Raw genomic sequence first — 21,518 nt, 5'->3', positions numbered from 1 at the left:
GATTGCGTCACTGCTTTTGTCCGGTTGGGGTATAGGAGGGACTGAATGGACATGCTTTCAACCGCATCGAGGAGTAGAGGGTCACTGATCATAACAAGCTCCGAACAAATGTATGTACCTGGCTGATGGTGGGAGGGAGAGGGAGGGAGAGTATGCGAAAATCATACGTTTCTGTAAACTGCTTGTATATTGCTGAATTCTATCTTGAGTTTTTTAACGTTTGACCGCCGTGGGTTGAGGGAGGGGGGAGGGAAGGGGACAGTTTCAATACTTACAACAAAAAAGAAAAAGTGGAAACTTGGGTAGCCTAAGACTGATCATGGCTGGCAACCTTGGGAGTAACTGAGACACTGACGACGCGCACCGCCCGACTTCCGGGGTGTGGGCTGAATGGCCGTATATCTTTCAGGGTGCGAGGTAATAATAGCTACTGTACACAGAGTTTCGCTGACAGATTGTATAATGGCCCCTTGTGTATCTGCAATAAAAATAAATTAAAAAAAAAGAAAGAATGATAATGTTCTAACAGCATTAAGAAGGTTTCAGATTGAAAATAATGTTTTGTAGGGGACGTTATATGTATGATGTTAAAGTATAGCATTTAAATTAACGTGATGAATAAAATGTGATTTTATCAAAAAAAGAATAGAATTTAATTCTGTATATCTTTATAGGGAAAAGACCAATAACCCTGTCAGAGACAGACAAAACGTACTTGTCTTGAAAAAGATGGTGTAAAATTTTCAAGCCATTGAAACGCGTCGACGCATTCACCTGTACCATCCCATTAAGCAACATTTCTGTCAATCATCAAATATTTGAAAGTGGATGACATTATGTGGCAGTGAAATATATGAGATGTACAAAGAGGAATGACAAATTTAAGTCATATAACATGTTCTGTCTTGTATAAATTATGCTGGTCATAATTGTATGATTGTTTTTATGTATTTTTATCTATGCTCTTACATTGTGGGGATTAAGAATTGCATATATTTCTAATGATTTTATGTTAAGATGTATTTTTAATACATTTTGAAATCATTTATTTATTTACGTTGTTATATTATATTGTTGTATGTTGATTGTGTATATATATATCACGGTCCAGGGAAACTCTGCTCTCTACTGGTTTAATTACCCTATTTCTCTTGACATTCCCAAGGGGTACCTCTCTCACTCTAAATCTCCATATACTTGTATGCAGAATCCGAATTAGGACTTTGGGACACAGTTACTAATATTACTGGGGAAGACGACGCCACGTACAGCGTTCTGCCTTCTCCCACATCGACTTACTACGAGCCTTCTGAGACACACGCAAGGTATCTATACGAGCAGTTTTGTGCGTAGATTTACCTAATATATGGATTACCATGGGTTACAGTGGTTTATATTACTAAACGCAGTATAAGACTTAAGCTCGTATAATAATAATGCATGCCAAGTTTAGAACTGATAGATATTTCCCATGATAATCTGGTACAACAGATGAGATATCTATAATTTTAATAATACAGACAGGTTTAGTCTGTAAAATGGGATCAGCACAGCGATTCCATAACTAATAGTTGTGACGGAATCCACTGCCGTTTTTAGTTTTTAAGGATAAGATGATACACAATAGGTTGGAGATTGATTTGGAGGAGTCGGTAATGGATGAGTAATATGGTGCTCGATGGAAATGTTATGAAGACTGGAAATAATGGACAGGTATGATTCTGTTTCAGAATTTCTGAGCATACGACATAAGATACCTACATCCTCGCCCAGGCCGACAATTGGCCGGGACGGAATTACAATCGGTCAGAAGGTAGGCTCTTTTGGTGACATTTTGATTATATGTCAACTAGTAAGGAGTGATTACGTTTTCTGATGTTTGCCCGAATACTCATATTGGTCTTATAAATTACAGGCCAGCTGATCTCGATTCCAGTATCTCAGGTATGCCAATCCTGGGGTATACACTGTAAGCGCTACAGATAGCATGAAGAATATAGACACTATATACAGGAGATATGACCCCTAATATTATTTGCATAATACCCCTACCACTGGGACACACAGGGAATAGAGAAATAAATTATCTCAATTTTGAATGCAACACAACCAAAATTGTGCCGTATTTCTGTCTCACTAAGCTCACACTTTTGGGGTGCTTATCCTCTACCTTAAAAGGGGACTGAGGGACTGTGTACACATATGCATAGATCTTAATGCAAAACATATGTGTGATGTTGTTACATCGCATTGTATATATGTTTTACAGCCCTGACGAAGTCGCGGATGAACTACCCAGGCAGAAACGAAACACGTGTTGGCAACAACTACTGGAATAAAGAAAAGAAAATATGAATACAGAGATTGTTTACTGCTATTTTTTGTTTATATATATGAACAAAACGGAATAAGGGTTTATGTGTGCTAGGACATTGTAACAAAATTTGTACAGTTCTCACGTGGAGTACTGAATGATGAGGTCAAGGATGAGGACCCCCGCCCCAAGCACCATAACACACTAAATAGTATAGAACAGATACACCGATAATCAAGTGAGGCGCCACTATCACTAGACTATACTCATCATCCCGAGAAAGAATATAGCAGCCATGGTTGCTGCTTTTTTATTTTATGCAACTAACAACCATAGACAAAGCCAATAGTTCTGGCTTGTTACAAAAACACCTGATGGCAGTGGTACACAACAGCCAGCACCTCCGTAAAAGGTTGCCACAAAGTTAACAAGATGAAGCGGATTTTCTCCAGCGTGCTCAATACTAAGCACTGTGCCATCCACAGTGCTTATCTATATGTAGAAAATCTTCATATAGCAAAACAATAATCTGAATGACAGGGCACAGCTCAAACAAGTTATAAAGGGGACTCAAGTGGGTCCACAGCTCTGAGAACAATAGTAGCACAAGTCCAATTATATATGTAACAGAAATATTTTATTCATAAGTCTTCTCAAATGTTGACACGTAGAGACAGAAACAAGAACAGCCGACACGTGTTGTGTCTTGGGACGACTTTTTCAAGGCTGTTTAACAGAAAAATACATTTCATTCATAACTTTTTAATAGTTATTCACAAAAAACGTTTTTGTATATAGAAAAATCTATTAAGTTTCTAATAAAAACATGCCTGTAGAAGAAACAAGAAGGGGTAGAAAGGAAGGTCTTAAAAGTGTTGGTTAAAAAAGGGAAACGAAGGGAAAATGTTGGAAATATCCAGTGAATCACAAAGACACCCAAGTACACAAATTGAAGCTCCAAGTGAAAGAAAGAAAAAGTTAATTAAAATGAAAAATAGACCCAATCTCCATATAGTACGCCAATTCCAAATCCAAGGATAATTGGTGAAGTGAAACAATTCCAGAGAGAAACATATAAGTAAATACCCAAGTTGAGAATGTTATAAATATCATATGAGGCACTTCTAAGCTTTTCAAAGGGTATTCTGATGAGGTAGTATGGCTGCCAAGCTAGAAGATGTTCTGCAAATATGTAGAATGTATACTAAAAATAAAATAAAGTCGAAAATCCACGAGTTATTCCTATACAATCTTCTTATATGTTTTACAACTAGCTCCTCAAAGTCCTGATTGATCTCGTCAAAACATAGATCCACATGACCTTTCATACCAGCTAAAAAATATATTTACTGGAAAGGTATATATGTGATGTAGTGTAGTAAAAAAAAAGAAATGTATATATATAAATATATATATATAATGTAACTAATGCAAGATACAATGAATGGTTTAACTCATGTGGGCTGCTTAGTAACAAGCCAAAACTTACTAAATCCAATGAAGATTACTGGGCCCGCAGTCTAATAACCAGCAGTAAGATGGAGCATCCGAAATATGAGACCCCTCACAGCATAAATACCAGCAGCTAAAGAGATCAGTATAGGTGATAGTAAATGTAAAGTATCAAAAGATGACTTAAATCACCTATCTATAAAAGCCAGCTATATAGTGACCCTAACAACCTCTCTCCCCAGCACTTACTTTAGAGAGGAGTATCTGTGGCCCAAGTAGTCGGTCAGAAATATTTTCTCTGTGTCGAGTGAACCTTCGTAGTAGTTATACGTAAGTAAAGAGTCCTGGAACGACTAGTAAGTAGAAACCAGAACATTGGTATGCAAACTATTGGACAACAGGTAGTGTGCTCTTGCACTTGCCCTAATCGTCAAACATCGAAAAGCCTGAAGAAGCCATCAGATACAGGGAACACTTACTCATAAATATTCAGAACGATCTTCCACTTCAATATTGGTGAGAGCGCCATGATAGCGAGCATAAACCACTTAGTAATGGTATGGTCAGAAATCCTCCGGCTGTAGGCAGCTAAATGGAAAAACATTTAAATAGGCCATTAGGTCAGCGGTAGTATCGAGCATATAGAGTGCCTTGAACGCACCAGGTTGAACAAGCAAACCAATGTTGAGACAAAACAAGAACAATACAAACTCATCATAGAAATAATAAGTAGATGTTACGTCCTCTGTAGTTGTGTCCCTCCGTGGACACAGTTCTGCCATTGCTTTTTTGATGTCCATGTGCGGATACCGTACCAGCCGTGAGGTAATCAGCTGACAGTTGACAGCTGATCACTGCTTTGACAAGTTACGCTAGAGCTCCCCTGGAGCCTGTGTTGGCGATTATAAATAAAGAACTTCTTCGCTTATTATCTGGTGTGTATCGGAGTTCTTTACAAAGTGGCGACGAGCACCAACACGAGAACTCAGCACTTAAGGAAATATACAAGGATACAGTCATAGAAGATACGCGATTTCAAGTACTTCGTGTCAGGTGAATTCCAAGATTTGCAAATAATAAATTGATTTTGTTAACATCAGTGCACTTAAGGTCGGAGAACAGTCAAATATGTAATTAAGGTGAACACAGTAAACTCAAACGAGTAAAAATTCTGAAGAAAAAGAAACTTGATAAAATTTGAACATGCAGAAATGAACTTTGGCTAAAATACTTACTTGGAACTTGCGATCGAAATAAGAAGTAACAAGGAAAAATTATCGGTAAAAAACGTACTACAACAAAGAAACCAACAAGAATTTTCAGCGAGCCACAAGCCAAACTTCATCTAAAAGTCTAAACAGCAAGTAAGCTTCGAGCAACACATTTCAAGGTAATTTTAAAAAATGTGACACTTTCTCTTCAACTTTTAATATTGCTGGAATTACATTCTGACTGGAAAATACACTTGCTGAGGTACACAACTGCCTTAACGAACACTCACAAACTGCCGCATTGACTTATTCTTCCTACGTCATCAGTCCATCTGTGTAAACGTCAGAGACGAAGACGGATGCCTCTAACGTCAAGCGGCCACCTTTAAAGTAATAAATCAGCAGTCCAGTTTACCTGCCTTGTACGTCAGCGAAATTTTAAAAAAATAAAGAAGGAAAAATAAACACTTCTCATCCACACAGCCGGAGCGTAATTAAGAAGCATCTTACTAGCAAAAGGGATCTTCAAGGATATATAAATAAAGAACTTCTTCGCCATTATCTGGTGTGTATCAGAGTTCTTTACAGTAGATCTCTGGTGGAACAGGTCACCCACCCCACCCCCATCGAGGAGCGAAAATCCTTAGTCACTTGGCAGAACTTTGCCGCCATCTCAGAGGTTGATCTCCTCAAATGCATCCGCGAAATCAAACCCTCCAACCATTCTTCTGACCCCATACCCAGTGGCATCGCCATTAATTTCTATACTGACACTCTCTCCTACTCGACCAGGCTAGTCAATCTCTTCCTCAGTCAAGGATCCCTCCCAATTGTCCTCAAAACTAGACAGGTTTCCCCCCTTCTAAAAAAACGCTCTGCAGATGCAAATGACCTCAATAACTTCCGCCCCATCACCAATCTCCCTTTTCTTTCAAAGATCACACAAAAATGTGTTGCAAAACAACTCTCCCAACACATTATGGACAATAATCTCCTCAACATGTTCCAGTCTGGCTTTATTCAAAACTGCAGCACTGAAACAACACTGCTGCTAGTGATCGATGATGCGCTGCATATTCTCAATTCGGGGGAATTGTGCCTTCTGATTCTTCTTGACCTCTCTGCACCTTTTGACACTGTTAATCACGACACCCTCCTTAACATTCTCCGACAGAGAATGGGCGTGGAAGGCACAGTACTCAAATGGTTTGCCTCTTTCCTCGCGGACAGATCCCAAATGATCAAGATTGCGAACAGTCTGTTGTCTCGACTGGTGGTTGGTCAAGGTGTACCTCAAGGTTCTATCCTTGCTCCCACTCTGTTCAAACTCTACTTGGAATCATTATGGATCCTTCTAAGCAAATCTGGAATCCTCTACCATCTTTATGCGGATAATACCCAAATCTACCTCAAGGTGTCTTCCCCTCATGATCTCTCACTACTCAGCTCTACTCTCAACCCTATTCACAACTGGATGTTAGCTCACCAAGTAATTCACAATCCCTCTAAAAAGGAATTCCTCCTCTTATCTAGCTCTCTCCGCCTCCTGTTCAATCCTGGATGGATCAATCAAATCTACTCAACAGTAAACCCATCATTGTGGACTGCGCTAAATCCTTAGGTGTCATACTTGACAAAAGACTCAACCTAACCTCACACATCAATTCCATGGCCAAGAGCGCACGTTATCAGCGGTGCCTTTTATGGGGGATTCGCCGGTTCTGCCCGGAGAATGACCTAAAAACCTTGGTCCAATCGCTAGTTCTCTCTAGACTGGACTATTGTAATTCTCTTCTGACTTGGCCTTCCCAAATCTCACCTGTCCCCCCTCAAATCCGTCCTCCATTCAGCAGCTCGCTTCATTTCAGGGTCCAAACGAAGTGACTACATCACTCCTATCCTATCTTATCTTCTCTCCGATGGCTTCCCATCAAGGCTAGAGCTATCTACAAAACAGCGTGCATCACCCACAAAGCTTTGCACTCTTCCTTCCCTCGCTATCTGGCGAAGAAACTGAAATTGGCTGGAGGCTCAAGACCTTCTCGCAATGCGGAAAAGTTCCTGCTTGAGCCCCACCTCCATCAAAAGGGAAAAATTGATGGCACAATCGTTCTCAGGTAATGCTGTGAGAATCTGGAACTCGCTTCCTCCTTCGCTCCGCTCCGTGCCATCACCTCCATCCAGATCTTCAAAGCGGACCTCAAATCTCTTTAATTCCAAAGACACTTTCAGAACTAATTCCCTCCTTCTCAGTAAATTCGTCACTTATATTTATATTTTTGTTTGTACATCCTGTGCTTGCTGCGGTTAATATTGTGTTTTTTTTACCTGCGTTGTTTTGATTCTATGGCCTGCTATTTTTCGTCAGTAAGTGCTTTAGTCATTGTAAAATTTGTCATATATATTCATATTTTTGCTTGTACAGTCTGCGCTTGCGATTGTGTGCCTTTTTCCTGCGTCGCTTTGATTCTATGGCATGCTATTTTTGTTTGTTCCATTCCTGTAACCGTTCTCTCATGTAACGTAACTGGTTCTATAGTAAAGCGCTCTGACACTTTCGGGTAAAGTCCGCGCTTTATAAAAATGCATTAACCCTTTCCGTGCACGTGACGGAACCACTCCATCACGAGCTACGGACGCGCTGTGCTGGTGACGGAATGGTTCCTTCATGACCCGGCCGCCGCGCCTGCGCGGCATCAATTCCGCGCCTGCGCGGCGTGTTCTATGGAGCAGGCGGGCCGTGACGGAACTACTCCGTCACAAGCATAGCGCGCCCGCGGCTTGTGACGGAGTGGTTCCGTCACGAGCATGGCGGCGCCGCGCGGCTCCCCCCTAGCGCCGCCGTGGAATTACAGCCACGGCCAAGGGGTTAAAAAAATAAAATAAAATAAATAAAAACAAACACCAGTAATCAGACACCAGGGACATTACTTGGTATTCCACAAATACACACACGGTGAATGGGATTATATGGAATTGTTTGACTATGGCGATGACGTTCATTGTCTCTATTTTGTTCTTCATAAATAACAACAACAAAAACAACAACAAAAAACATAAGATCCACTAAAAATATTATTAAACACACACACATGATTGGGCGCTTTGAGGACACCTCTCACATGTTTTTACCTTTGATACTTGCACAAGTGCCACCTTGCCTACGTAACGCCTGTTCTTGTGCCTAGCACTTATTGCAGTATTATACCTCAAATTATACTCTGTTTTCTCTTTTAACTGCACACTTGTCACTTTTCCTCTTGTGCACTTTTGACTACCTCATGTATTTTTGGTTGCTCGCAATTTTTACTACCTCAAGTATTTTGTTTGCTCACAATTGTCACTATTACCTTTACTACCTCATGTATTTTTGGTTGCTCACAATTTTTACTACCTCATGTTTTTTGTTTGCTCACAATTGTCACTATTACCTTATGTAAGTAACGTATGTTTTAGTAATCTGCTCTTCTGTAATGTTTCTCATTATGTTTCATTTCTGTTCCTAATGTGAAGCGCTCTGACGCCTTCGGGTAAAGTCCGCGCTATATAAAAATGCATAAATAAAATAAAATAAAAACCTCACCTCTCCTTGTGCACCGCTCAGTGGGGTTTGCAGGGCCTGGGAGGGAGGGGGCACACCGGGGGCCCGGCCCGCCTGAGTCCGGCACCGAGGGCCCGGCTGCCTGTGAGGAGTGTGTCCCGGTGTGTTATTCCCCCGAACGAACAGTAGATGGCGTCTCACGGTTGCGCAGGCGCAGCACCGCGCGTCACAGCTGCGCTCGTGCGGAGCAAAGACACTACTCCCTATCGCAGAACAATCAAAAAGTGTTGGGCCCTTACACTGACTGCAGACTGTGAACAGCCCTGGACAGAGGACGCTCAGCGTCACTGCGCCTGCGCAGAGGAGAGACACCCCCCCATAGAGGAGCCGGACAGAGGAGCTTTGCACTTCAGTACATCTCAGCGCGTGCTGTATCTCATTCAATGTGACCCTTCTCGGACCCCGTCCCACCTGCACTGGTACTGACGTGGAGCCCTTTACTGCGCCCCGGGCCTGTGCTGCGCTCCGTGCTGTGAACTAAATAAAGGAATATTTCTTGCAAAGACTTCTGGTGTTCGATTGCGAACACCCGAACACCATGTCTGTCCTTAGCGCATGCGCAGTTGTTAAGCCGAAGCCTCTTTTACCCACACTGTCGGAAGCAGTGTCTATACTCGGCGCATGCGCAGTTGTTCATCCAAGACCTAAGCCCTTCCTGAACTCGGGCTCCGTGGCAGGAGGCAGTGTCTGTTCTCGGCGCATGCGCAGTTGTTCATCCGAGGCTCTCTTTTAAACCGACCCCAGCAGGGCCCGCAGCACCCACAAGAAACCCCAGGTGAGGCCATGAGATACAAAGATTGTCTGCTGCTGGAGGGTCTCGAGCCTGCTCTCCGGGAATCATTTGTTCTTGTTGTTGTATTGAAGGATGATTATTTTGGAACAAAAATGATCGTTGGCCCTCAGTGGTGGAATTGGGTCACTCTTTTGAAGGCCTCCGCAAACGGTGACCAGTCTGTGTGGTGAGAAGATCGACTTGAATTCTGTTTTTGGCTTTCACCAGAGTAAAAGGGGGCAGCCCCGCCAACTGAAAGTGAAAGAACACACTCCCTGTCAGCACCGACTGCGCCTCATTGTACCTGGGCCTGCACAGCATCATCTGATGAGGCTAAAACTCCCCCAAATATGTCTCAACCTCACTAGAGCCTCAGTAACCAGGCAGCAATCATTTCATTTCATAAATCTTTATTTCGGTAATATTATCACCATAAAATACACAAGGTACATTCATCATTGATAAAACAATAAAACTTTAAAACATCACAGTCCATTTTAGTCATCAAATTAACGGTTACAAGGTTCGGGATCAGAGTACACTTAGTGACCAGCCTTGAGACTCTGTATCCTCAGCGTCCATATTACGCCTAGATATTTGGCTACAGCAAAAACAATGTGGTCAGTCATATCTGTCTTTAGTACTCTGAACGCGGCCAGACACTTAGCGAACCCCATGTTCCTACATATGGGGACAATCCATGTCTTTCTGGGAGCTTTATAAGCTGAGCAAAAAAAGATCATGTGGAGCTCTGATTCAGTGGCCACTCTGCAAGCCGGGCATATACTGATGGTTGGGTCTCTCCACTTACTAGTTAGCGCTCTTAGTGGGAGGGTCCCATGCCTCCACTGCAAGTAGAGTTTTCTGAGTAAGACTGGGTACATTTTTTCCAGGGCTGGTTCAAAAGTATAATGATCCTTAGTCTTTAAAAAATCATCCGTAAGTGTCCCCAATGTTGGCTGGCGACAGAGTGCCGCTAATTTACTGTCACGATAGACCTTTGCCAGCCTCTTCTTAGAAATTGATGGAGATACAGTCAAAGGATCAGACCAGAGTGTCGCTAGGCCTATAACCTCCAGTTGAGTTTTAATGAATTTTAGCCATTTGATTTTCCCCGCATTCGGGATGGCTAGGACCTCCTGTAAACCCTGCCTATAGCTGGTCAATTCCGGGACAGCCCACAACCTCCTCCAGTAAACTAGGGGGCGCAATGCCAGTTCTTCGCTTAAAGGGCGCAGCCCCAGATCTAGCCTCAATGGGACAAGGGGTGTACTAGGCAGTAGTCCCGCCAACCGCCTAATGAAATTGTGCTCCTCTTTCACTAAGTTTGGGGAGACTTCATGACCCCATAGCTCAGAGCCATACATAGCAGCCCCCCTTGCCTGTGCCTTGTAAATCTGGAGTGGTGGACCAACGGGTTTGATAGATGACCTGTTATTCCGTATTAACTTCAGAACCCCTCCCGAGTACCGGGTCAATTTAAGTAGTGCTTTCTGTTGGTGTGAGCACCAAGTCATTTTTTCATTTATCATGACCCCAAGATACTCAAAGGTGTCTACCCTTTCAAGACTAGTCTGACCAATGGTAGGTGTAGTGCGTAGTTTTGGTGGGGGATTAAAGACCATAAATTTGGTCTTTAAGGTGTTGATTTCTAGTCCATGTTCCCCACAGAAATCTACAAAACCATTTAGTACACGCTGTATCCCCATTGGCGATTTAGAGAGCAGCAGGGTGTCATCGGCAAACATGATCGCGGGCACCCTGCTGCCTGCCAACTTGTGAGCGTCTAGGTTGGGAATTCCGTTGAGGTATGCCAATACCCCGTTGACGTAGAGGCAGAACAGGGTCGGTGCAAGCACACAACCCTGCCTTACCCCCCTGTCAACGGGGAATCGATTAGACAGCGCCCCATCCTTGCCACACCTCACCTGAGCGAAGTTGGCCATATAGAGACGGATGATCATCTCTAACAGGCCCCTCGGGACCCCCAGTTTGGCCAGCACTTCCCAAAGTTTACCGCGGGGGACCAGGTCGAAGGCCGCCCTCAGATCCACGAATACAGTGTAGAGGCTGCCACCCTCCAGCTGTACCGTTTTCCAGAAAATGAGGGCAAACCGGAAGACCTGGTCTGTGGTGGAGATCTTCATTCTGAATCCCGCCTGGAGTGGGCTCAGAATAGAGTGGTCCATGATCCAGTCCGACAGACGATCCAAAAGTAGCCTTGTAAAGAGTTTCTGCGAAACATCTATCAGGCTTATTGGCCTGTAGTTGGCTGGGAGCAGAGGCGAACCCTTCTTAAATATAGGGACGATCTCTGCCCCCAGCCAAGTTGTGGGGATCGTCATGCCGTCCAGAATTGCATTGAACAGCATCCTTAGGTACGGTGCCCAGATCATTGCTTCGTGCTTGTAAAGATCTCCTGGGAGCTTGTCCAGGCCTGGCGCCTTTTCGGGCGCGAGACCCTGAATTGCCATTTTAAGTTCATCCAGGGTGAACCCGTCCATTTGGGCTAGGATTTCGGGGGTTCCGTCCAGAGCGAATTCAGAAGAGTTACCCACTTGGCTCTGGTTGGGGGGACTATACAAAGATTTAAAATGGTCTTCCCAAACTGTGGCAGAAATGTTTGCATTTACTGCCGCTAGTGGTTCGGCTGATCCATGCTTGACGATCAGCCAGAACCTACGGGCGTCATGGACTGCTAGGGCAGCCGTCATTTCTGACCAGTTATCCTGGTCCCATTCTATTTTGGCTATACGTATGATGGACTTGTAGGCCATCCGTTTATCCCTGATCTTACTAGGAGTTTCCCATGTCTTGAGGGACTCCAAAAGGGCAACCTTTGCTCTTCTACAAGCAGCATTGAACCAGGAGGCTCTTTTCCCCTTAACCTTTCTCACCCTGACCTCCGGGTTCCCTAACCTTTTCAAGGGCGGGCACCACTACCTCATATAGCCTTTGGATATTTTGGGGGTTCTGGACCAATGTTGGCCATCTGATTCTGCGTCTGTTGCAAGCTGCAACTAGGCCCTCCGGGGGTGTTAAATTTAAATCTGTATTTGCTATCGGGACACCCTGTATAGCTAGTCTCAGTGACAATGAATTATGGTCACTATCGGTCCTACTAAGTATTGTAAAGTCCCTCACTTTAGCCCAATCCTTAATTGACACCAGGATGTAATCTATCCGTGATTCGTGTCCTGGTCTGTTGAAGGTGTTCTGGGGTGGGATATCTCCCTTAAGCCGCCCGTTGCAAGCCCTCAACGAATGGGATAGGGTGAAGGATATTATTTGTGTAACTAAAGGTGACCATGCTTTTACAGGTGGACCCGAGATGGTGGGTATCTCCGAGAGAACATCCTCTTCATTAATTGCCCCTTCCATGTGATCCGGGAGGGGCTCAAACTGAGTATTGAAGTCCCCCCCAATTACGAGTAATGGAGAAAGGGTCATGGAATCAATAAATACAGATAAATCCTCGATCGTTCCCTAGGTGCCCGTAATGGCAACTGGTCTAGAGTATTCGTTTATTATTGCTACTCTTGCTCCGGCTGGCCACTCTAGGAGAACGCACAGCAAGTCCGGTGAGTTAGTTTCGATATTTCTTGCCCTGCAACCAAGATGGGAACCCACCCAGGTTGATAGACCGCCCGACGGTCTGCCCTTCCCACCCCATTTGGCCATAGTCTCGAAGGTTACGTAACCTGTGCGGGAGTGTTGTTCTCTTGCCCACGTTTCCTGGAACAGGCAGATATCACATTCCTCTATGAATTCTGCCCATTCCTCGGAATCCAACTTATTTGCCAACCCAGCCACATTCCAAGAAAGTATCGAAAGTGTACTCGGTGCCCCCCGCTTCTCTCTAAGATTATGGGGGTTTCTGCGCCTACTTATCCGGAGCTGGCTAGGGTTTGAAAAAGGCAAAGCCTCTGGTGTCGAACGAGAAATTACGTTGCGCACCTCAGGGGAGGCTTTGTCCTTGTCAATATAGCCAGCTATACATGTGTTGGTGGTAGTGACTTTATCTTGCTTAAGTTCAGTGGATGTGCCCCCCTCCAGATGATCATTGGGCTGCCCCTTCACATACTTATTGTCACCCATGATTTGATTATGGTCTTCCGAGAGAGACGATTTCGAAGGTGTGGCTAAGCATGGGAAGGAACAGTGTCCCGGTGGCAATTTCTCAGTAGTCCTATGTGTTGGTGATGATACAGGGACAGAACAGGGAGGGGGATCAGACAAAGAGCTGTGTGAGTCTAGTGCTGACAAGGTGACATTTGCACTATATAGAAGTCAATCCACGTCCTCGAGGCATCCAAATCTATTGTGTGTAAGGACCCCATTCCACCCTCCATGTGCACCTTGCCAGAAATTGGGTACCCCCTCTGCGCACCGTTCCGTGCCGACATCGTGTTCCAATTCCAATTTCCCCCCGTTTGGGCTTGAAGATGCGGGGGCTAGAAGTAGGTTAGTGATCTAGTTGCAATGGGAGAATTTGCTCCATGATTACTCGATGAAAGTATGAAGTGTGCGATTTTAGGATCTTCAAATGAGACCATGACACAATCACCTATGATGGATTTGTGCGATGTTCCTATCCAAGGGACACGTCGCACCATGAGAATTTTACTTCTCAGGTGATTGGGTAGAGGTCTGTTCACATTGAGCCAATAGATGACCTTGTTTTTTAAAGATCCAAAATCCTCCTGCTGATGGTACTGAATTTCAGGCACCCCTGTGAGCACTACTACGTATGGTCTAACCTCTGGGGGGAGATCAACATAAGCCCTATGATGATTTTTCGAGTATTTATGTCTGTGAGCATATGTATCGTGATCTTTATTCCGTGGGGCAGCCGGTGCTTCCGGAGCTGTTGTAGATGGAGCCGGCACCTCATTTGCTCTTCCCGCTACTCTATTTTCATTGGTGATTGCAGGAACCTTATGCCGAGGCTTTGGAACAGGTTTGGTTACCGTAGGTACCGGCTGGGAGGCAACCACTACTGGAGGAATATTGTTCGCTGGAGGTTGGCTAGATAATTTGTTACCAGGGATGGTCAGGGAGGCAAGGTGTAGGATGCTTTTTTCCGTCTCGAGGAGCTGGGTTTCTATGCGGGAAAATCTGAGTTCTAGAGGGGTCAGCAGTTTTTTTTGCGTTTCCCACACAATCGTCAAGAATTCAACATCCTTCCCTTCAATCGTACAAAGTGGCACCCCACCATTTTCCATTACAAGGTTCTTGTGTTCCTCCATCAACCCCACTGGACTAGAATCTTGGACTGGGGGAAAACCATTTACCTTGGGAGCAGATATGTGAAAAGGCTGAGCTAATGCTTGAGAAGGCAGCTGGGCCTTTGCAACCTTGGCCTTTTTCCTGGAATAGGCGGTATTGGTATTCCGCTTCCGTTTTTGATTGGGGCCCTTTAGGGATATAGGCGGGGTACTCGCGCTCCTGCCCTTAAGTTCTGTAGTTGGTAGAGTACCCATGGGTGGCCCGTCTACCCCTCCCACCCTGGGTAATAGTGTTGGGGCTTCCTGTTGAGCTTCGGCCTCCAATACTGGAACTGCAGGAGGTGAGGCTGGTTGATGGTGGATAAGTGCCTGTGTGAAATTTGGTGCTGGACCCACTGTACGGTCCGGTGTTTTCGCAAAAGCAAAGTGACCCAGAGAGGATTTCTTGGCATTAGCCATCTCCTGGGAGAGCCTTCTGGCAGCATCTAACTCAATGGAGACCCTATGCTGCATCTTATTAATCTCTTTGTCTATTGCAATATTGGTTCTGGTGATAAAGTCATCAAGTGTTCCATTTTGCAGTTTCCCCTTAGCTGCCCTGCTTCTGTACTCGCGTGTAGACATCACACTTAGCCGCTGCGTGCACCGCTGGGTGGGGTGTTGGCTGAAGAGATGGAAGTGGGGCCAAGGTTTATAGCCCGGACCGGACTCTCCCGTACTCGAACGGCCTCAAACGGCCCGCTCTTTGCCCGGTCTTCGCCCCGAGCTCCGCCCCGCGCGCGTCCCGCGATGCGCGTTGGCAGGCCCGCTTTTAGTTGACGAGGAGGCGTGGCACTGGGAGGGGGCGCGGCTCGGGCGGGAAGAGGAACCAGCTGCGGATGTTTTCAGGAATGCCGGTCCTCGCAGTCCTGCTCGCCGCGCCTCGCACCTCCTCTGCGGCCACGTAAAGGTGTCAGGACCCTCCTCGCTAGTCCAAAGGCAAGAGTGACCTCGAAGAGCTACTCCAGTAGCAGGGAACAAGGTATGGCTGTGCAAAACCTCTCACGAGCGGCGCCCGCGAAGCGGGGGCCGCGAGAGGTAAAGAGCTGTCAGGAAGGAGGCGTGGCACTGGGAGGGGGCACGGCTCGGGCGGGAAGAGGAACCAGCTGCGGATGTTTTCAGGAATGCTGGTCCTCGCAGTCCTGTTCGCCGTGCCTCGCACCTCCTCTGCGGCCACGTAAAGGTGTCAGGACCCTCCTCGCTAGTCCAAAGGCAAGAGTGACCTTGAAGAGCTACTCCAGTAGCAGGGAACAAGGTATGGCTGTGCAAAACCTCTCACGAGCAGCAATCAGCAAATACCCATCAGGTAAACAAGTATTGGCATCGCCAGTACGTCTCGCTTTTGGGACCTTAAAGTGTTTATTTATCCAGCACAATATCCTTGGTGCAACAACATCAACTGTTGCATGGCTAAACACTTATAAGGTCCCAAAGGCAAGACCTATTGGCTATGCCAATGCTTGTTTTCATTGGTTCCTTTTTGTGCCTTTTTAGAGATGCATGCTTCTATTTCGTCTTCTTGTCTAACTACTCCCGCCTTTTGTTGATCTAGATCATGGTACTCACATTTTCCCGGGGGCCGCAAAGTTTGGTCTATGGTGTGACCGAGGGCTGCACTGATGCCAGCGGGGGTGTTAAGTCTGGGTAGGGGAAACCCGATTAGGACCCTAAGGTCATCAGAGGATCTTCTTATGCAACAGGGCAGAATAAAAAGAGCAAGATGGGGAGGAAGGCCCTTCAAGCACTTGGTTCCTAAAATGTGGAACACCCTACCAAGGGACATGCGCATGATAACCAACAAATTAGCATTCAGGAAAAGACTCAAAACATTGCTCTTTCCCTAAAAACTCCAGATCTCAGGCAACTTGACTTAGTCCACCGTAGTTATGTTTCTCTTAGCGCTGGGAAGCCTAAGGGCAGCTATGCACCTTACAAATACATACACATCTTCTTTGAGCCTCTTGTCACAATGCATTTAAGAATAAACAGACTCATGGAAGAAATGTTGCAAAAATGTAACTGACTCACTCAGTAACCAAGAATGACTCAGTGAGCAGTAAATGAAAGTATGCACATAAAAAGCAAGTTACATTGCTATATTGTTTAGACAAAGAAGGTTCAAAACAATATTACACTTAGCCATGATTAGAATGTGAAGCATGATAATACAAAACAATATGCAGTTTGAGGTTACAATTTGATTTCTTGACATCCTTCATTTAATTCATTCTGGCCTGAGAGGTCCTGACAGTCTGGGGAAGGAGGGCGTCCATGTTTATATGCAGGGGGGGAGTGGGGGGAGGGCTCAAGTTTTGTTACACTACTGACCTGCACAGAAACGTAATACACAAAACGTTGTGACTCAGCTCTTGTCACTGTGCCTCTCAGAGAGCCCTCAAACTTGGAAATTAATTATCTACTAGCTGCAGGAACATGAGTTATCCACAGAGCACTGTCAGGGAAAGCCATAAGCAGCAGCCAACCTAAAGAAACCCTTCTAATCCCATTCAAGAGTGAGAGGACTGAATGTAGCCAATCCAATCCCAATCCAAAAGACTTTATTCAGATAGCAACGTATCCATAAAAGTAACACATGTACAGGATAAAAACCATTAGAAAAATAAATCGATAGCGCTCCATTACCTGGTGCTCTACTCGCTGTTTGACGTCCCTCCCCGTCGTAGCAGGAAACCTCGACCTCCACAGGCCGAATCAGTGGCACACCGAGCTGACTATGATCCCAGGGTATCGATTTAAGAACGAGCCACCGTCACCGATCCTGTCACATTTTGTGACGTTGTTGCCCGTTTCTCTGAGGAGGAGTGGAAGGTTTTACAGCTCTGGCAGAAAGATCTTTACAGGAAAGTGATGAAGGAAATCCATCAAGTCTTGATTGCTTTTGGTCGTTTGATTGTGACCTCTGTCTTTTCCTTAAAACCAAAAAAAAGCAAGGCCTGTGTCCTCAAGACATTCAAGACTTATACGAAGGAGACAGAGGTAACCCTTTTTCAGTTCGTCATACAAGTAAAAATATACCAGTCCTGGTTTGCCCTTGCTAGCCCACGATCCTCCTGCATCAGACACAGCCCGTGGGGGCTGCACCGACTATCTTCCCGCAGCAGAACAGCCCGTGGGGGCTGCACCGATCATCCATTGAGTGGGGGACTCCATTACCCAGAGTCCCCTAGTGATGCCTGAAGCGAGCGTCATCTCTTAGCCCCAGGGGGCGTGTCAAAACCGGAACAGGTATCCCGCGGCATGGGATGCGCCAGGGCCAGGGGCGGGCCCATCCGCGCCCGTTTTAGCCTGGATAAGACTGGGCTGGGCCACCTCCCTGAAATCACATCCAGTGGTCCCGAGTGCCTCCTCTGTCTGGCAAGAGAATGAACTTGAGAGAGATTTCAGGCTTATGGCTAATGGAACAACGTGCAATAACTTTTTTCGCTGAAGAATCATCTTACGGGACTTGTTGCTACCGTATAGGCAAGTTTCAATATGTTCATGCACCCATCGAGGGAAGACTGTTTTGAATTCTTAATGATCTTGTGCATGTATTGTTTTGTACCCGTTAATGGTAAACTGTGCTAGATAGATACTTGGTACTTGATCCATACTTGGCGTTTAGGAATCCATATTTGTATGTGAAAGACACTACTAGCACCTAGGAGCTTGTCGTGCACATTTAAGCACTCCCTTACCCCCTGCGCAGATTCACTACTAGCGTTAAACGTATACCAACAATGGGCAAAAGGAAAGCAGCGGAAGCTATCTGTCCCGAGGGTACTGGGACGTTGGGGTTTGCACTCTGGGTTGTCGGTTCTACCGATGGGGGTGAGGAAAAGAGGAACACAGGCGCCTTCAATAACGGTTTTAACGAAGGCTTTATTGGGACACAAGTCCTTTTCATTAAACTCAGTCTTTAGAATAGAAACAAGGAAAGGAATCCTCCGGTTTTAAACTCTTCGACTTCGGGGCGTCAGGTGGTCAAGGTCCTCACCGAGGATTCGTCGGTTGGTTCCGCTCCGGTACCGGTAAAGGAAAGAAAACAAGGATCAGGACCAAATAATAACCTGATACGTTCTCAAGGGTCAGGGAGTGAGGGAGTAACCGTCGTGAGTTCGTGCTATACTTCGTTACCCCTATCGGTGGAGGAAAGAGAGAAGTGCTCGTGCCAAGGTAGGGGAGTTGCAGAGGTAGAGGATAGAGGGCTTCGTTACAGAAACGTTCACTACTGTTTCTTACGCCCGACCCAACCCGCTACCCGACCCCGTACCTCTTGAAGCCACGCTCCTCCCGTGGGAACGTGGCGGGGCGAAGCGTGAAACCGTTGGCCTCCTGGCTTGTCGTTCTCCTTTGGCTCCGCGTCTTGGGACCTCCTGTCGTCCTCCACGTGGGCTTCCGCTCCTCGGGAAACGCCGTCCGACGAGGTTTCTGCTTCTCCGTCTTTTGACCTCGCTACGCCCACATGGGGTGGAGTCTCGTTACCTGGCTCAAAAGATTTAAAGGGGCCTTCCGAAGCATTAATCGGAATCCAGCCTGAATCATCCTCTTCACTCCACGAGGCCGCGGTATTCTGTGGGGACAAGGGGCAGGGTAAAAGAGGTGTGGCTGTCCACCATTCTGCAGTAGTCTGAGGTTCCGGCTCCCGTGCCCCGTCACACTATCACAGGTAGGAAAAAAATCCCAAGGACACAGAAGCTGCCAAAATCAGCAGCTGAGAAATGCACGCTTGCAGCCATTGATAACCTAATTGAAGAAGTAGAGAATATGTTGTCTAATGGTAAGGAGCCTAGCCTTAAAGGAAGTAATAAAATCTTTTCATACTATGGCAAAAAGTATAAAACCATAAGTGGAAATACCAACAGCCATATAGTTACAGTCCATCGGAGCAATGGAAAGACCCACCCCCTTGTAACATCAGTTCCTATCCCCCAAGAAAAAGGGATTAGCATAAATAAAACTAATACCAATAGTAATGAAATATTAGACAACCTAGATAATAGTGTTGCTTCTCATGATGAAATTATAACCATTGAGTGCTCCAACAAATACTCAGTGTTAGTAGAAAATCCAGAAACAACGATAGGGCCTTATTCGGGGGGATCAATTACATAGCAGAAGGCTGCCCAAACCATCCCCACCATATGCCCAGGTGCAAACTCACGCCATTGACACACACAGCTTGTTGTTAGCACTGTCCAATAAATTAAGTACTGTTGAGGAGGAGGTCAGAGCGATTAAAAATATGATAGAAGCTCTTACCAGCAATCTCTGTATATGTGATAAGGGTCTAGCTTATACACCTGATGTGACTAAACCTGTAGAGATATGGATGGAAAATATTACTACTGGATCTGATAGGCCCAAAAAGCAAACAGAAAGAGCAGAACATTCCCAAACTGATAACCTCCATGGGCGGCAAAACACAGGTTATACCCGTAGCCTAAGACCAAACCTAGGACATCCGGTGACCACCCCACAGGAATGGCATATATCACACAGAGTGCAGCAAATCCCCCCCACACAAGAAAAGACCCCTGGGTAGTCTACCACCCGCAAGCTTACGATAGGGGGACAGGGAATGAGGGGAACAGAGGGAGAAAAGAAGCACTTCAACAAGCACCAGAAACGGTGGTCCCATGTGCGTTTTCCTTGTCATAACATTTTTCTTACAAACGTCCCTAGATTGAAACCAGGAACCAGGGAGGATGGGGACTCCCTGCTTAACAAGGTTATACATTGGATAAAGACCAAGCGCCTCTGCCTTTCTGTTATCAAATCTGACATAAAGAGCGCCGAACGGCTACAGCAAGAAGGAGGGGGCTTAGATGATATTAGGGTAACCTTGTATTCAAAAGTTATAGCTGATAACTTAATAACCTTGAACCTAAGGACTCACTCATTATTCAATTCTAACATTTCCATTCGGCAAAATAAAGCTGATAGAATGAGCTGTGGTTCCCCCCTAAACTCTACTGTGACCAAAATTAACCCTGGAGCCCATGGAACCAACCTGATTCCCCAAAGCGGTCTCGAAGCAGTAGATTGACTAAATTCATCTACTGACCAGACACCAACAAGTCTAGGGACACAGCGTCTCTGTTGGGGAACTCACGAGACAACAAGTTTGAACAGGGAAATTGCTTATGATGATGATGATTCTAAGGGCGGACCCATCTTTGGTTCAAACCAAGGATCAAACTTAGTTCCGGATAGTGGGCTAACTAGAGAAGAGATTAGTGCCCCCAATATAAATGGTGTTAAATTATTGTCCTGGAACATCGCTGGTTTAACAAAGCAACACCTGGAATCTGACTGGCAAGACTATATAGATAAATATGACCTATGCCTCTTCCAAGAGACCTGAACATTGGAACCCCTATATAAGGTGGGATATCGAACATTCAGTATCGAGGCAATTCAACCAAAAAAAGGCAGACCCTCAGACGGGCTCTTAATATGGGCTAAAAACCAAGTAAATGCCAAAATAGTTGTCCAGTTCAGATGATATCCAGGGTGTATGTTTAAAGTTCTCCAACACATCTATGATCTCTCTCCTTAACATATGCATAAGACCAAGAGATCATTCTAAAGAATCACCATTAATTATCCAACTAGGAGGGATTATTGATTCTATTTCAAATAATAACCTCATTGTAATTGATGGCAATTTTAATTGTTGTTCAGAACCACTAAGGGGCATGGAAACCATACTGGAAGAAGAAGAAGACCTTGCATTGGGCATCCCAATACTCAGCTCTGAAAGACCAGCGAGGTGCACCGCTTCAGCCCTGCAGATCTTTAACTTAACAGTAGAAAAAGGGCTACGGGCTTGGAATGGGAGATGTCCCTCTGATTTTGAGCCCACAAACACTTTTCTGAGGGGCCAATCGTCTTCAGC

General features: G+C 45.3%; 1 long non-coding RNA gene across 1 annotated transcript in view; it reads right to left on the bottom strand.

The window, feature by feature from the left end:
- The window catches only part of LOC147660718 (uncharacterized), a 74,175-nt gene extending 65,481 nt beyond the window's left edge, over positions 1-8,694 (bottom strand). The window contains exon 1 of the long non-coding RNA XR_015306196.1: positions 8,561-8,694. This is a non-coding gene — a long non-coding RNA (uncharacterized LOC147660718). The remainder of the gene's footprint in view (positions 1-8,560) is intronic.
- Positions 8,695-21,518: the final 12,824 nt, after the last annotated feature.

The sequence above is a fragment of the Lissotriton vulgaris genome, unplaced genomic scaffold (assembly GCF_964263255.1).
Source record: "Lissotriton vulgaris unplaced genomic scaffold, aLisVul1.2 SCAFFOLD_2418, whole genome shotgun sequence".
In the NCBI taxonomy this organism is placed as follows: domain Eukaryota; kingdom Metazoa; phylum Chordata; class Amphibia; order Caudata; family Salamandridae; genus Lissotriton; species Lissotriton vulgaris.
This window is presented reverse-complemented; position numbering and strand designations above follow the sequence as displayed.